The sequence below is a fragment of the Barbus barbus genome, assembly GCF_936440315.1.
Source record: "Barbus barbus genome assembly, chromosome: 30".
NCBI lineage: Eukaryota > Metazoa > Chordata > Actinopteri > Cypriniformes > Cyprinidae > Barbus > Barbus barbus.
The window spans coordinates 7,613,516-7,627,962 of record NC_136758.1 but is presented as its reverse complement, the minus strand read 5'-3'; the positions used below and the strand labels follow the sequence as shown (position 1 = coordinate 7,627,962).

Sequence of the window (14,447 nt, the reverse complement as noted above, 5' to 3'; positions counted from 1 at the left end):
ATAGACATGCCTATGGTAGCCAGTATAGCACAATGCGCTGAATTATGTCAAATGAAGGTTAGTAACAATTGAAGCGTTGCTGTGTGAAATCTAAAATTGAAATGAACTGAATTGGAACACTTCTTAGTAATAATCATTCTTTAAATTATGTTTAAAAGGTAGAAGTAAGTAGAATCATTTATGATTTTGTCTATCTGAGGTATTAACTGTTGCATAGAATCAGTGTGACCATGGGTAGTGAAGCACACTTTGGTAACGGTACTAAGCTTACTGTCCTAGGTAAGTAATTTGCATAATATTTCTGAACTTACTAGGATATTTATGAACATATCTTGCTTATCTAATGTTCAGGTCTAAAAGAACATTTTTGAGAGTTTTGAAAATTATATAGTTTTTTTTTTTGCATACCTCTCTGATGTATCAGTATATTGTAAATCATTGTACTAAAATAATTACTCTATAGTAGATATTCACAGGACATTCAAGTAAAAACCTATGCTAGGGTTTTAGCATTTGGTGTCTTGGCTAAATTTGTTAGTGCACATGTATGCTGTGCCACTAGTCTTGGTCAGGCTTATTTCGGCAATGGAACAAAGTTAACTGTACTAGGTAAGAAAAATCTATTTTTCATACAGTAATTATGTTAGATAATGAGTGGCTAAGTCTACATGATCTCGACCGTAGCTGAGGTTTTAACTGTAGCTTAGTATCAATGTGAACACTGCCAGTCCTGCATACTTTGGGAATGGCACTAAACTTACAGTTCTAGGTGAGTAATTTGAGTATTCTGTGTTATATTCAAAACCTTAGCAGGATATACAGAAATGTAACTATGCAATGCTCTGTTATTTATTGACTTTAATATGGAATGCATCTTCTAAGTTATGATGTTTGGGTGTTACATTGCCATAAGTAATCTCAGTAAACTAGTTGGATGAAGTTGAGCAGCATTCATGGCCCATTTAAGCTAAAAAAGCTTGAATTTGGCATCCTGCGTGAATTTGTTAGTGCACATGTGTGCTGTGACACTGGTGGTGGTTATCCAGCTTATTTCGGCAATGGAACAAAGCTCACTGTTCTAGGTAAGAATATTCAAAAAATGTTCATGCTATTTCATTGATTGCCAATGACGTCTTAATACTATACAAGGCGCAGTGCACTTATGACAAATTGACATCAATGAAAAATAGAATGTTGCTCTATGATATCTAAAATAACATTAAATTGAAATGAATCAGACTGGAGTACTTCTCAGTAATCTTGAGATAAGCATTCTTTAAAATGAAGTTAGATGTATTGAGGTACAGTAAATAAAACCATTTATGATGTTGACTATCTGAGGTATTAACTGTTGCATAGAATCAGTGTGACCATGGCTAGTGAAGCACACTTTGGTAACGGTACTAAACTTACAGTCCTAGGTGAGTAATTTGCATAATATTTCTGAATTTACTAGCATATTTAGGAACACACCCTGCTTATCTGATATTCAGGTCTAAAAGAAGGTTATTTTTTGAGAGTTTTCAAAATGATATTGCTTTTTTGTATATCTCATTGTTATATAAATCACTAAATTACTACTCATTGTACTAAAACAATTGTTCTGTAGTAGAAAACCTATGCTAGGTTTTTAGCATTTGGTGTCTTGGGTAAATTTGTTAGTGCACATGTGTGCTGTGACACTGGTGCTGGCCAGGCTTATTTTGGCAATGGAACAAAGTTAACTGTTTTAGGTAAGAAACAACAACTTCTATACTATTTGAGTGATTGCCATTAAGGTCATTAGCAAAAGTTTAATTGCTGTATCATATCAAAAATTGATGAATTGGTATTGGATGCACTGGCAGTTCTCGAGAATCTTATTATGTATTAAAAATGAGGTTAGATGCAGTGGGATAAGTGGAACTGTTTATATGAATCCAGCTGTAGCTGAGGTTTTAACTGTAGCTTAGAATCAGTGTGACCAGAGCAGTCCTGCATACTTTGGGAATGGCACTAAACTTACCGTTCTAGGTGAGTAATTTGAATATTAGGATATGTGTGAATTGTAAAGCTTATTATTTTTAATATGTTATCTAAGATTGTGGAGTAGGTCTAGTCTTTAAGAAATAGATACACTGGGATACGTGGCAGGGTTCACATGCTCTCCAGTTTATTTGAGGTTTTAACTGTAGCTTAGAATCAGTGTGAACTCTGGATATCCTGCATACTTTGGCAATGGCACCAAACTTACAGTTCTAGGTGAGTGATTTGAACATTATGTGTGAAGTGTAATATTTTTAATATGTTATCTAAGATTGTGGATTAGGTCTAATCTTTGAAAAAGTAACTAGGATACGTGGCAGTGTTCACATGCTCTGCAGTATATTTGAGGTTTTAACTGTAGCTTAGAATCAGTGTGAACAATCTCAATCCTGCATACTTTGGCAATGGCACTAAACTAACAGTTCTAGGTGAGTAATTTAAATATTATGTTCGATATTCATAACCTAATATATGTGGAGTCTTTAAAATGAAGTTTGATAAAGTGGGATAAGTGGCAATGTTTACATGATCTCCAGTATAGCTGAGGTTTTAACTGTAGCTTAGAATCATTGTGAACAATCGCAGCCCTGCATACTTTGGCAATGGCACTAAACTTACAGTTCTAGGTGAGTAAACTGAGTAATCTGATATTTAATCATTTTAAAGAATTTTATTAGGTTATCTAAAATTATGGTGAATTGAAAAACTTGGACTTGCCAATCCATCTTTAACAAATATAAATAAATAGTTGGACAAGTGGCAATATTCACATGCATCTGCATTATAGCTGAGGTTTTAACTGTGGCATAAAATCAGTGTGAACAATGCCAACCCAGCACACTTTGGCAATGGCACTAAACTTACAGTTCTAGGTGAGTAAATGGAGCATTCTGCTCTTTAAAAAAAAAATGATTTTGATATTGCATAGTATCAATAGTATATTTAAAAAAAAGGTGTCAATTAGAAGAACTGGAGTAAATAAACTGTAAATATAGTAGGATGATGTTGCTAGGGTTTTAACTGTAGCTTAGAATCAGTGTGAACTATGGCGATCCTGCATATTTTGGCAATGGCACCAAGCTTACAGTTTTAGGTAAGAATATTTGTTTGCTTGTGTTTTTTGGTATTTTATCAGTTTGTAAGTTCTAAGAATTTGTGTGTAAAAATGTGACAAAGTCCTTTTTTTCTTAATAATGCAATTAATGCTTTTAACTCAATCCAAACTGTAATAAGTGAATGGTGTACTGTAAAACATTGTCACTGTTCTATTTCTGAGAACATTCAGTGCTAAAAAGTTTTGAGGTCTGGTTTTGAAGTACCAGAATTACAGGTTTAGACAATAGTCTGCCTTAAAACAAGCTGTTGGCTTACTATCACTAAAATTGTTCATAATATTTAATATGGTGATATGTAAGCTTGTTGTTCTTCTGAAAAAAATTAATAAATTAGTTGTGGTACTGCTGAATATGCACGAATATGACTCAAATTTCAATGGTCTATAGCACTGTATAAACTGTCATATTCATGCATTATAGAATATAATCAGGTTAAAGTGATAGGGAGAGTTTTACTGTAGCTGTTGAACAGTGTGAACAACAGACCTGCATACTTCGGCAATGGGACCAAACTTACTGTTCTGGGTAAGAAAGCACATACGTTTTTTTGGATAACACTTCAGTTTAGTGACCAATTCTCACTATTAACTAGTTGCTTATTAGCATGGATATTACTAGCGTATAACGCACATATTAATGTCTTATTCTGCATGATCATATTTTACATCTCTTAAACCTACTCCATACAAACTTAACAGCTACCTTGCTAACTATTAATAAGCAGCAAAATAGGGAGTTTATTGAGGCAAGAGTTGTAATTAATAGTTAGTTAATAGTGAGAATTGGACTTTAAAAGCCAAAAAGTGTTACCTGATTTTTCCCTCTAATAACTGACTATATGATGTATAATGTGAAACACCAATTTATAGTCCTCTAGATGTGAATGTTGCACCTAGCTGCTCTTTAGCAACTCTTGCTGTTGTGCACTATAGTGATTTCATAAGCATGTCAAATTGCTGATATACTTTATCAAGGTTGTTGCTATGAGCTGCATATAACTGAAAGGTGGCAAGTACAGATGCACTAGTTACATTAGTTGTATGTGGTTTTCCTGTTGAAGAAGCAACTGCTCTTAGTAGGATTTTTTGTATTGTGTAATGGGGTTATAAATGGTATTGTGGAATTTATTTTACAACAACAACAATAATAATAACAATAATAATATTAATAACAAAAATAGTCATCATCATCATCAAATGCATAATTCTTCAGATTAAGTTTAAGCAGACTGAAATGTCATTGGGAAAATGGTCTCCAAAATTGTTCATGTGTATGTTTATATTAATATTGTGTTACATATGCTTATACTATTTATGCCATATGTTTATTATATTGTTTTACAGATCCTAATGTTGTCCAAAAAGAACCAGATGTAAAAATTATAAACGAGACGAGCTGTAAGGAAAAGGTCACTCTTGTGTGTTTGGCTGATGACTTCTACCCAGACCATGTGAGCATAAAATGGACACGTGGAGGCGAAGAAATAACAGATGATGTAGCGACAGACCCTTATCCCACCCCAAACAATGCAGAGAGTAGGTTCAGCATGTCCAGCAGACTTAAAGTCCCTAAAAAAGAGTTCACACCAAAAAGCACATTCACATGTACAGTGAAATTCTACAATGAAACAGAAAAGTTTCAGGAAATATCCACTGAAATCACTGGAACTGGAGGTATTTCATTAGACATAAAGAAACTTCTGTCTGTGAACACAATGCATTCGATAATGCATGCTTAAAGTAATTTTTATAATTTAATATTTGGGTGTTCTAATTAATTATTTTCTAATTACAGGGATTGGCTATGAACCAGGTAAGGGTTTATTATTTTCTTTTTGGATGTCTATCTGCAAAATATGAATTAGGGTCAGAGGTCAAAAGTTTATCAGTAATGCTATGCTGAATAATATATCATGATTTGATCTTTTCATTTCCAGAAGACTATTTAAAATCATCGCAGACGATATCGCTGGCATACGGTGTGTTCATTGCTAAGAGTGCACTGTATGGCCTTATCATCTTAGTGTTCGTGTGCAGAAAGGTAAGGATGAGAAACTTATAATTATAATGTATCATTTCAAACAGAAGTGCTGGAAGAATGTTAGAATGATATAAAAATAGATAATGTTTCTCTCTCTCTCTCTTTGAATGTCTCAATGTTTATGTAATATTTGTTTCAGGGTTCACCTGGAAAGCGAATTAACTGAACATATCTGGATGGATGAAGTTACCAAGAAAACTCCAACCAGAAGAGATGCTGTTTATATAACTGAAGAGTCTATTTTATCTTTTCTTTTCTGATTGTTTATCCCAATGAAAGCTTGCAGGTACTTCAGACCAGATTAATCATAAAATCTACTTTTTTGTTTTGTTTTGTTTAAATAATTTTTTTTTCTTTTGCTTGTTTCCTTGCTACTGTATTTAGTGTTAATTTGATAGAATTCTAAAAGAGAGGTGAATATTATACATTATTTTTCACAATAAGAGCTATTGTATTTTCCATTTAATTGCATTTGCTTTGCACATAAATAACTTAAAATCTATAATACATTACAGAAAATTCTCATTTATTTTAGAGGGATGTTGTTCAACAATTAGCTATTTTGTCAGCTTTTATTTTTGCTGTAGTTCATTTGGTAGAGCATATGGCTCTAGCTGTCACAGGTTTGATTCCCAGGGAAAGCAAATAAACTGTATATCTTGAATTGCTTTGAATAAAATTATCTGCCAAATGCATAAATGTCCAATTGTCCAATGATCTCCCAACTGCTTTCAATCAAGTAACAACATGGTAACAATGATGTAATTGGTTGATTATACTCTGTAGCCTTTATATTCCCTGAGATGCCCCCTAGTGAATACACAGCTGTTTCTCTTCATTAAAACATTGCCATTAGGAATAAATAACTTTTTTCTTCTTTAAGTGAGCAGTGCTCCCACCACTTATATAACTGGATAATTATTATAAATTTTTTTAATGAGCAACTGAATGCTGCATACCTGTGCCTGAACACTTTTTTTTTCTTCCTGAACACTCTCCCAAAACAGTACCTCCTCTGGACTATTCTGTTTAAAATATGTCAAATATAAGTGCATGATTAACTACACTGAAAATAATTGCAGAAATGATAAGAGCAGTGAGGTTAGTTCTCAGAAAAGCTCTACAGTTCTCCGCAGATAGTTTTTGGTTTGATATTTTAATATCCTTTTTTTCTGTGTTTTGATTGTTCTTGGGGCCACTGTATATATTTACCATTTTTGTTAGTTTTAATTACTGTTAAAATCGTAACGCACATTTAAATGCACAAAAAAACTACATTTCAGTCTACTGCTACGGCTGCACAGAAGAGGCCTCTCTGGGTAACAGCTGGGAGGCCACTATGGCTTTCATGGTCTCAAACTGAAAAGGGGCCCCAAAAACAGTGTACCATTGCCCATTATTAGCTGTTAGTTGTTAGTTGTTGAGGTTTAGGTAATGAGATAAATCATCGTGTACTAGCTACGCAAAACTAGAATTTGGAGAAGGGACCAAACTGACGGTTCTGGGTAAGTCTGAATTTTTAAACACTCAAATTGCATTAGTAGATATGATTCAATAAATGTACTTGTTTGATTTGTGAAATGCAGTAAAATGGGTCATATTCTACGTGAAAAATAAAAAATGGATTGGATACAGAAAACAAAAAGTACATGGGCCACTAAAATACAAATGTACAAATTATGTTATCAATGCAAAATGTTTATTTATCAGTTCGGGAATCAATGAATGCTTATTTGTTCAGTAAAATAATTATTATTAATCATGTGCTAATTCTGAATCTGAAAATAAGGGAACATTTCAGAAGCAATAAATTAAGTCCACAAGTATGTACTTAAATGTAAAAATAGATGCATTTAAAATAAGTTATTTGAAATTGCACACAACCCAAAACATCTAAACATTTAAATGTATGTTTAAACAAAGCAGCTTTATATAAGTTGTTGTGTGCATTTCTTTCGATGGATACAGTATTCATCCACATACAGTATTAGCATAAAACATCCTTTTGATACAAAACACATGAGAGTAGCATCAGTGTGTTGCCATGGACAACAATGAAATATACAGTTTAGCAATCACTGTAAATAAATCAAAATAAATAAATAAATTCATCAGCCTTTGCTGTGACTGACCAATCAAAATCAAGCATTTCATTGATGCATGTAATAATTACAAGGGTAATTACATAGTAATTAAATCTTCCTGATTTTCCGCTTTCCTTCTCAAGCTACAAACGTCACTCTACCTGAAGTCAAGATCCTACCACCCTCTCCAAAAGAAATCTGTTCCCAGAACAAGATAAATGATAAATGGTCAACTTTAGTGTGTGTGGCCTCAGGCTTTTACCCCGATCATGTGAGTGTGTCCTGGGAAGTGAATGGCGTAGAGAGACAAGACGGTATATCAACTGACACCTCAGCCCAACAGGACAACACAACATTAATGTACCATATCAGCAGCAGAATAAAAGTTAATGACACAGATTGGATGGATCCCAAGAGTAACTTCTCCTGTACCATCCATTTCTTCAATGGAGATAAATATGTCAATGTCACAGAAACCATAAACGGACAAAAAGGTTTGTGAAAATGCACCAAATGTTATAATCAGGTTCAATAACTGCATAAAGTTCACTCATTATGAAACAAGTTCAATGCAGCGATAAGCAGCTCCAGCGCTGAAGACAGTAGATATCATATAATAATACATTTGCAGATGACACTTTCTTATTATATATTTATATGTTGCAGTGAGACTGATCGTGCCGAAATACTCTTTCGGGCCACTGTTTATTCTAAATCTGAATTCCATGAGACAGCATAGATTACTGATATATAGACAGTCATTGTATTTATGTCTTTAAGTGCTGTATCTGACATGCTTGTTTGTCCATGTTTTTAGTGAAGCCTAAAGGATTGAAACTACTTGGCTTTGGCTACATCCTATTCCTCAGCAAAAGCCTGCTGTATGCGCTGGTTGTAGCTGGTGTGCTGTGCAAACGCAAGGTAATTCCTGATAACTGTTATGCACGTCTCACACATCAAATATGCATGCAGTATATGAATATATAAGTATAAATATAGATAGATGGTGATCCCGTAACATGATATGAATTTATTACCCTACAGTTCTCAGTGAAGAAGAAACAATTACCCGAGGACTGAGATACGTTGAAATTTGAAGTGACTTTCTTTATTATTTACAAGATGTGTAAAATATTGTCTACAATTTACTAGATTAAAGTTTGTTATATTTGTGTATAACATACTTGATTTTCTAACTTTTTTTTTTTTCTCAAAGCTTGAAAGTTTAATGGAGTTAGTGACTTGACTGGAATGAGTAACTAACAATGAAAACTATTTAAGCAGAATGATATAAACAGCTTTGGATTCTATTTTTGTGCTATGACTAAAAACATTCTACATTTACGTAATTCTGAGGCCTTTGTTTTACAAGAAACAGAGGATATTTGCATATGTTTTTTTTTTTCTTCAGTGGAAAATCTGCACTTTTGGAAAGTGTGGGTTGTTATCAAAGTTATGTAAGAATCTTCCACTGCAAAGAGAACAAATTAGACTTAGGTATTGTGACATCTACATTTCTGATAATGAGTTTTGAAGCTTTTCTAAAATTCCTGAAACAAGGCATTTACAAAGTACTAAGAAGAATGTGACTGCAACTGAAAATAAACGCACCATCTTGATTTTGTAAATACATTTATATTCTTTTGAAATAAATAAATAATAACATTTGTTTGTTTTCTTCTTGAAAAAGTGAATACAATCCAGAAGAATTCTTCTGCTTTGAATAATGCATAGATTACTTTAAGTGCTGTACTGCTGCAAGTTGCTGTAGCTGAAAGCAGGATGTGGTGGCAGTTCTTTGCAAGGTGTTGGGGAGGATGTGGTCAGAACGTTCTCGAAATGTTCATGCTCCATCCTGCATCTTTCACACACCTGCCGCTGCACAAAAGCCTCAAAGCTCATGCACGTCTTCGGTTGAAACCAATGAAAGCAAAAGAGCTGTTGAAAACTAGTGCAGAAACTGGTGATTCATGCAAGGAGCGTGTTTGCAGGTTACTCTATCAACAGTCTGCACCACACACCTCCACATCTGTATTGTTTTTCTGGAACATGTTGAACTGCATCATGAATCAGTTGCTCAGTCTGAGTAATCTGAAACACATTCAAATGTTGTCAGTTTTTCCAGTAAATTATGTAAATTCTACTATGTACGAAAGCAATGCAAATCAAAAATCTAATTCTGTTATTGTGCTCTTTAGTAACAAAGAATAGTTCCTGTTAACCCTCATGTAATACAACATACTTAACATTTTAGAGATGCTTTTATCACTTTTATCTCATTTTAATTTTATGAGAACTGATTACAATAAAATGTCAACTTGAAAATGTCCAAATGTATATTTATGTTTGATTTACACCAAGATTTTACTGAAGTAGCCATAATAACATTTCTGAAAAATGTATTTCTATGTTGTGATAAAAGAGAGGGTTAATACTGCACTAACTGATTGTTTTCTCACAAAAATCATTGAAAATGGGACTCCAAATCAGAAAAAAACTGTCAATCTCAACACAAGGGTTAAATTGTACTGTATGATTTTTAACTAAATTTATGTCTGTCAAAGCAGTTTCCGACAGGGCCTCAAATTATATGATCAAGCCATCAAATTAACTCAAAAAGCAGTTTTCGTCCCTGCGAGTTTTTGTACAGCTTTCATTGTAGTCTGTTATACTGTGGGGACTGGCTGCACAGAACCAAACAACAGAACCAACATCGGTTACACTCTTGGACTCCAGTACTATCTGAAGAAGCCCTGGTCTGCTGGATGAAAAATGCCCCACGCTTGCTGGATCCACATTTCCTACACCGAAAGAACTGAACATCAGCTTGAAACCATCAGTCGGGGTCCAGCGGTACCAGTACAGGTTTGGGTTATCAGTGCCTGTGATGGAGCAGACAACCTTCAGTGGTTCACCTGGTTGAAGAATAAGCTCCAATGGGTTTTGGTCTACCTGAAGACCTGAGATAAAAATAATTGTTATGAGTAATTTAGGACTCAAAACATGTAAAGTTGGTTTTGAGCAAATCAGCAGCTTACACATAGTGGCAGGCCATAGTAATGATACAAGCAAGATAGCAAAATACAACTGCATCATGAATAGCTCAACTTAGCAAAGTCTTGAGACTTAAATAATAGTGGTGTGCCTCTAGAGGTGGGGTTGGGTGGTGTAGCTTAATGGATAAAGATCTAGGTCGGTCACCTCAGGGGGAAATATTAATCAGCATTTGAGAAAGTGACTATGTAACAAATGTTATTTGTTCACTGTGCTTCCATATAAACAAGGTTAGACTAAGACTGAATTGGTGGCATTATGTCCAAGGATACATCCATCTTAATGGCCATCTTGTGTGGTCTGAGCAATAACACCCTTATGTTGTGACACTGCAGGACATTTCTATATTAAACTATGTTTTTTGTTTGATTGGCTGGATGGATGTCTGTTATAAAACTTACATTTATAAAGTAGTAACTCTGTATAATGTATATGTGGTTGTGAATTCAGCAACAGAAATTGAATGTTTACATGTATCATTTATTATAAACATTTATCTCCAGTGATAATCTGCAATATGATAAAGTGTGATGGTGTGTTAAGCATATGTTGTATAAGCAACTTTGAATAAATAGTGTCCTGATGCATCCACTTTTATCTCATCCATTGAAATCTTGTCCAAATTTTGTTTCTAAAATTCAGATTTATTTAAACATTCCATTTGAACATGAAGCCATTGTCTTTATATTTCAGAATTCACACAGGTGTAATAATATATTATTTAGTATGTTCTGTTAACTGCTCAAAAATAGAACTTGAACTGAACTAGCCTAATTTGCAAATAGGAACTATTCTAATCAGGTGTGTGCCAAACATTTTCTTGTACTAACTAACTAATAAATAAATAAATAAATACAGAGGCATCTAGCCCACGGCATACTGTTTAGCCTAAGCAGCACATTCAGAGCCCTTCGGAATATGGGTGTTGTCAACTTCATGTTACTTCGGTTATGTTTCATAACTAAATAACAAATAAATGTTGATGTCTAAACACCATTTATGCAATAATCATAAATGTATCATAATATTCATAATCAATGATGTCACTAGGTAAAGACCTACACAGGACACATAATATTATTTTGATCAATAGTCTGGAATAGTGGTTAAGACTGGATTGAACTAGATCCATGAGGTTACAAAAAACATGTGACACTATGTTTCCTCTTCAAAGTAACTGAGATGTTTGATGTCTGTGAGCCGCCTCCATGCTCATAATACCTGTAATGTTACATGTTAGTGCCGTCTGCTGGATTCATGACAGTAATGACAGTAGTGATATTTTAACCTTTTATTGTTGTTATGCATTATTACATATTACTATATAAAGTTCTCACATAAATTATTTTCATATATATATATATATGGAACACACACACATACACACACACACACACACACACACACACACACAAACACACACACACACACACACACATTCCATTTCTTTTTATGAACTCGCTGTGAAAAACTGCTAGGGATTTTCTGCTAGTGATTAATTAATTAATTAAGCAACTTTAATGATTGACTGAATGATTGAATCATTCATTCATTTATGTTTTTGAAGATTATTTGAAGGCTGATCGCATGCATAATAGAGTATTTTGGGGTTTATTTGTGCAGATTCACCCTGTGGAAGGCCATCGTTGTCATACAAATATAACAACAACAAAAAAAAAATTATAAAAACATAAATAATAATAATAATAACAAAAATCATAATGAATAGCTGAACATAGTCTTGAGGCTTAAATAAACTAAATGTGGAGTTGGGTGTTTTAGCCTAGTGGTGAAAGATTATAGATATATAGATGTGTTCATTTTGTCAATGACCTGAACAGGAACAGCAGTTAAAAAACACTAATTGGATTTTATTAGAATTTAAAGAGAACTGGGGTACGAACAACCAAACCTAGCACCTGTACTATGAACACATAAATGTTCCATGAGGTGACTCTCATCACGTGACTCTGTTTGATGTAAGGTCATGGTTACACAGTATGTGAGCCACTACTTCTGTAACATACAGCAATGTTAGCCTTTAGCACCATCTGCTGGATTCATGTCCTATTGTGGCTCAACCCTGACTATGTTGTTCAGTGATGCAAAGACTCTTCTGTGGCTTTGTTTGGAACTGATTTCATTAATTGGGCAAAAACAGACAATGTAACCACTGATATTGTGTGTTAAATTCAAGTGGCTAAATATGAATTCAGATTGTTAACCTGTTCATGCAGTCATCCTGCCTCCATCGAGTCCTGCAGGTAAGGAAGCAGAAATATTGTGTGATAATTATTACAGCAGTGCTGATATATGGCTATAACACACTCTTGTGAATGTTACATTCCATTTGTAGCTAATAATTATAAAGTGATACAATTGTGTAATTGTGTAATGATGTAAATTAACATGATATAATTATTACCCTGATATACTGTTTTGGTCCTGAACGATTAGTACTTTTGAACAAATCAGTTAAATAGGTAAATGATTCAACAGGTAAATGATTCAATGATTGATTCATGAAGTTGTTGCCATGAAACTTGCAGAAAGAGTTTTTTTTTTTAAATAATATTTATTATTATTATTATTATTTAATATAATTTGGAAGGTGGTGGTCATTATATGGCATTTTGTGGCTTAAACACTGCAAAGTCATGCAATTTTATGATTTTTTTAAGATCCCTACAACTATTGTAGAGTTGCAAACAAATATTTGAACATAATTTCAGCAAAATGTCTTTATCATTATTAACACCTGTCATTGCACCTGTTCTGTGTTTAGGAAGCATGAACATTTGAGGTTTTTGTACAGCAGCACAGTCAGTCTGTGTCACTGTGTTCACTCACTGCACAGAAATACACACCGCTGTCATCAGGCTGCAGCTTCTTCACTGTGAAAGACCCTCTCTCAGCTACAGTCTTTTCAGCTGAGTATTTTTCATCAGAAAATTCACCAAAGTCTGGGGTGTTGCTTGTCGATATAAAAGCAATGAGTTTCATTGATTCTCCCTGCCGTTGTCGAAACCAATACTTGTAGATATAGGTTGTACTCTTAGTATGACTGCAGTCCATTACTGCAGATTCACCCTCTTCAACCCATAATCTTGGTGTCTGTGTAACATCACTGGCTTCTGCAAAATAATAATAGCATTAGTTCGATTTGTTTTACAATCAAGTCCAAAAAATAATATACAATATGAACTTAAAGAGATCCTACCTGAAATATGCTGCAGAATGATCAGTTTGATGATTATTAGTATAATCATGTTAGTTCTTCGGCTAGACTAGACCATATGCTATAAATGCAGAAGGAAACTGTAAAAGTTTTAATGGGGAAGCACATGATGTGACATCACTATGACATCACTTTGTCCCTAGTGTTTTTGCAGGATAGATTAATGATGTCTTCAATCTACAAAATACTGCTATGCACAGTATTGAAATTCAAGTGTAGTTTTAGCATGCTGATGCTAAATTTATGACAAATCTATGACAATGTTAATGCATTTGTTCTTGGCAGGCAGGATCTGCTATGTAACTACAAGTAAATACACACACACACACACACACACACAGACACTGCTGAGAGCATGTCATGTCACACAGTGGTTCTCAACTCTTGCCGTCAAGGTCCTTTTTTCTGCAGAGTTTATCTTCAACCTTGAGCAAACTCACCTGTCTGTAACTTGACGATATGCCACCAGTTAAACAGCAGTAGCCTACACGAGACTGGTGTTCATTTTGTTAACGGTTTAAATGGGAAGAGAAGTTAATGAAATAATAATAATAATAAAAAGTTTGTTTGAACTGAAAGAGAATTAACTTTAGGCACCAAAACCTGAGCAATGTGAGCTACTTCTCCTGTAATATACTGAAAATATTAGCCTTTATCACCATCTGCTGGATTCATGTCCTGTTGTGGCTCAACCCTGACTGTGTTGTTCAGTGATTCAACAGCTTCTGTTATGGCTTTGTTTGACACTGTTTTCATTAATGGAGCAAAAACAGACAACAATAAAGCTAGTACTGTGTCTTAAATGTAAGTCACTAAATATTAATTCTGATTATGAAACTGTTCATGCAATCATGCGGCCTCCATTGAGTTCTGCAGGTAAGGAGGCAGCAA

The 14,447-nt window shown here is 34.1% G+C and overlaps 1 gene segment (V, D, J or C); it reads left to right on the top strand.

Annotated features, from left to right (window-relative positions):
- Window positions 1–6,789, top strand: part of LOC306850162 (M1-specific T cell receptor beta chain-like) — a 94,946-nt gene extending 88,157 nt beyond the window's left edge. The window contains exons 4-7 of the C gene segment in view: window positions 4,484–4,813; window positions 4,935–4,952; window positions 5,077–5,180; window positions 5,320–6,789.
- Window positions 6,790–14,447: the final 7,658 nt, after the last annotated feature.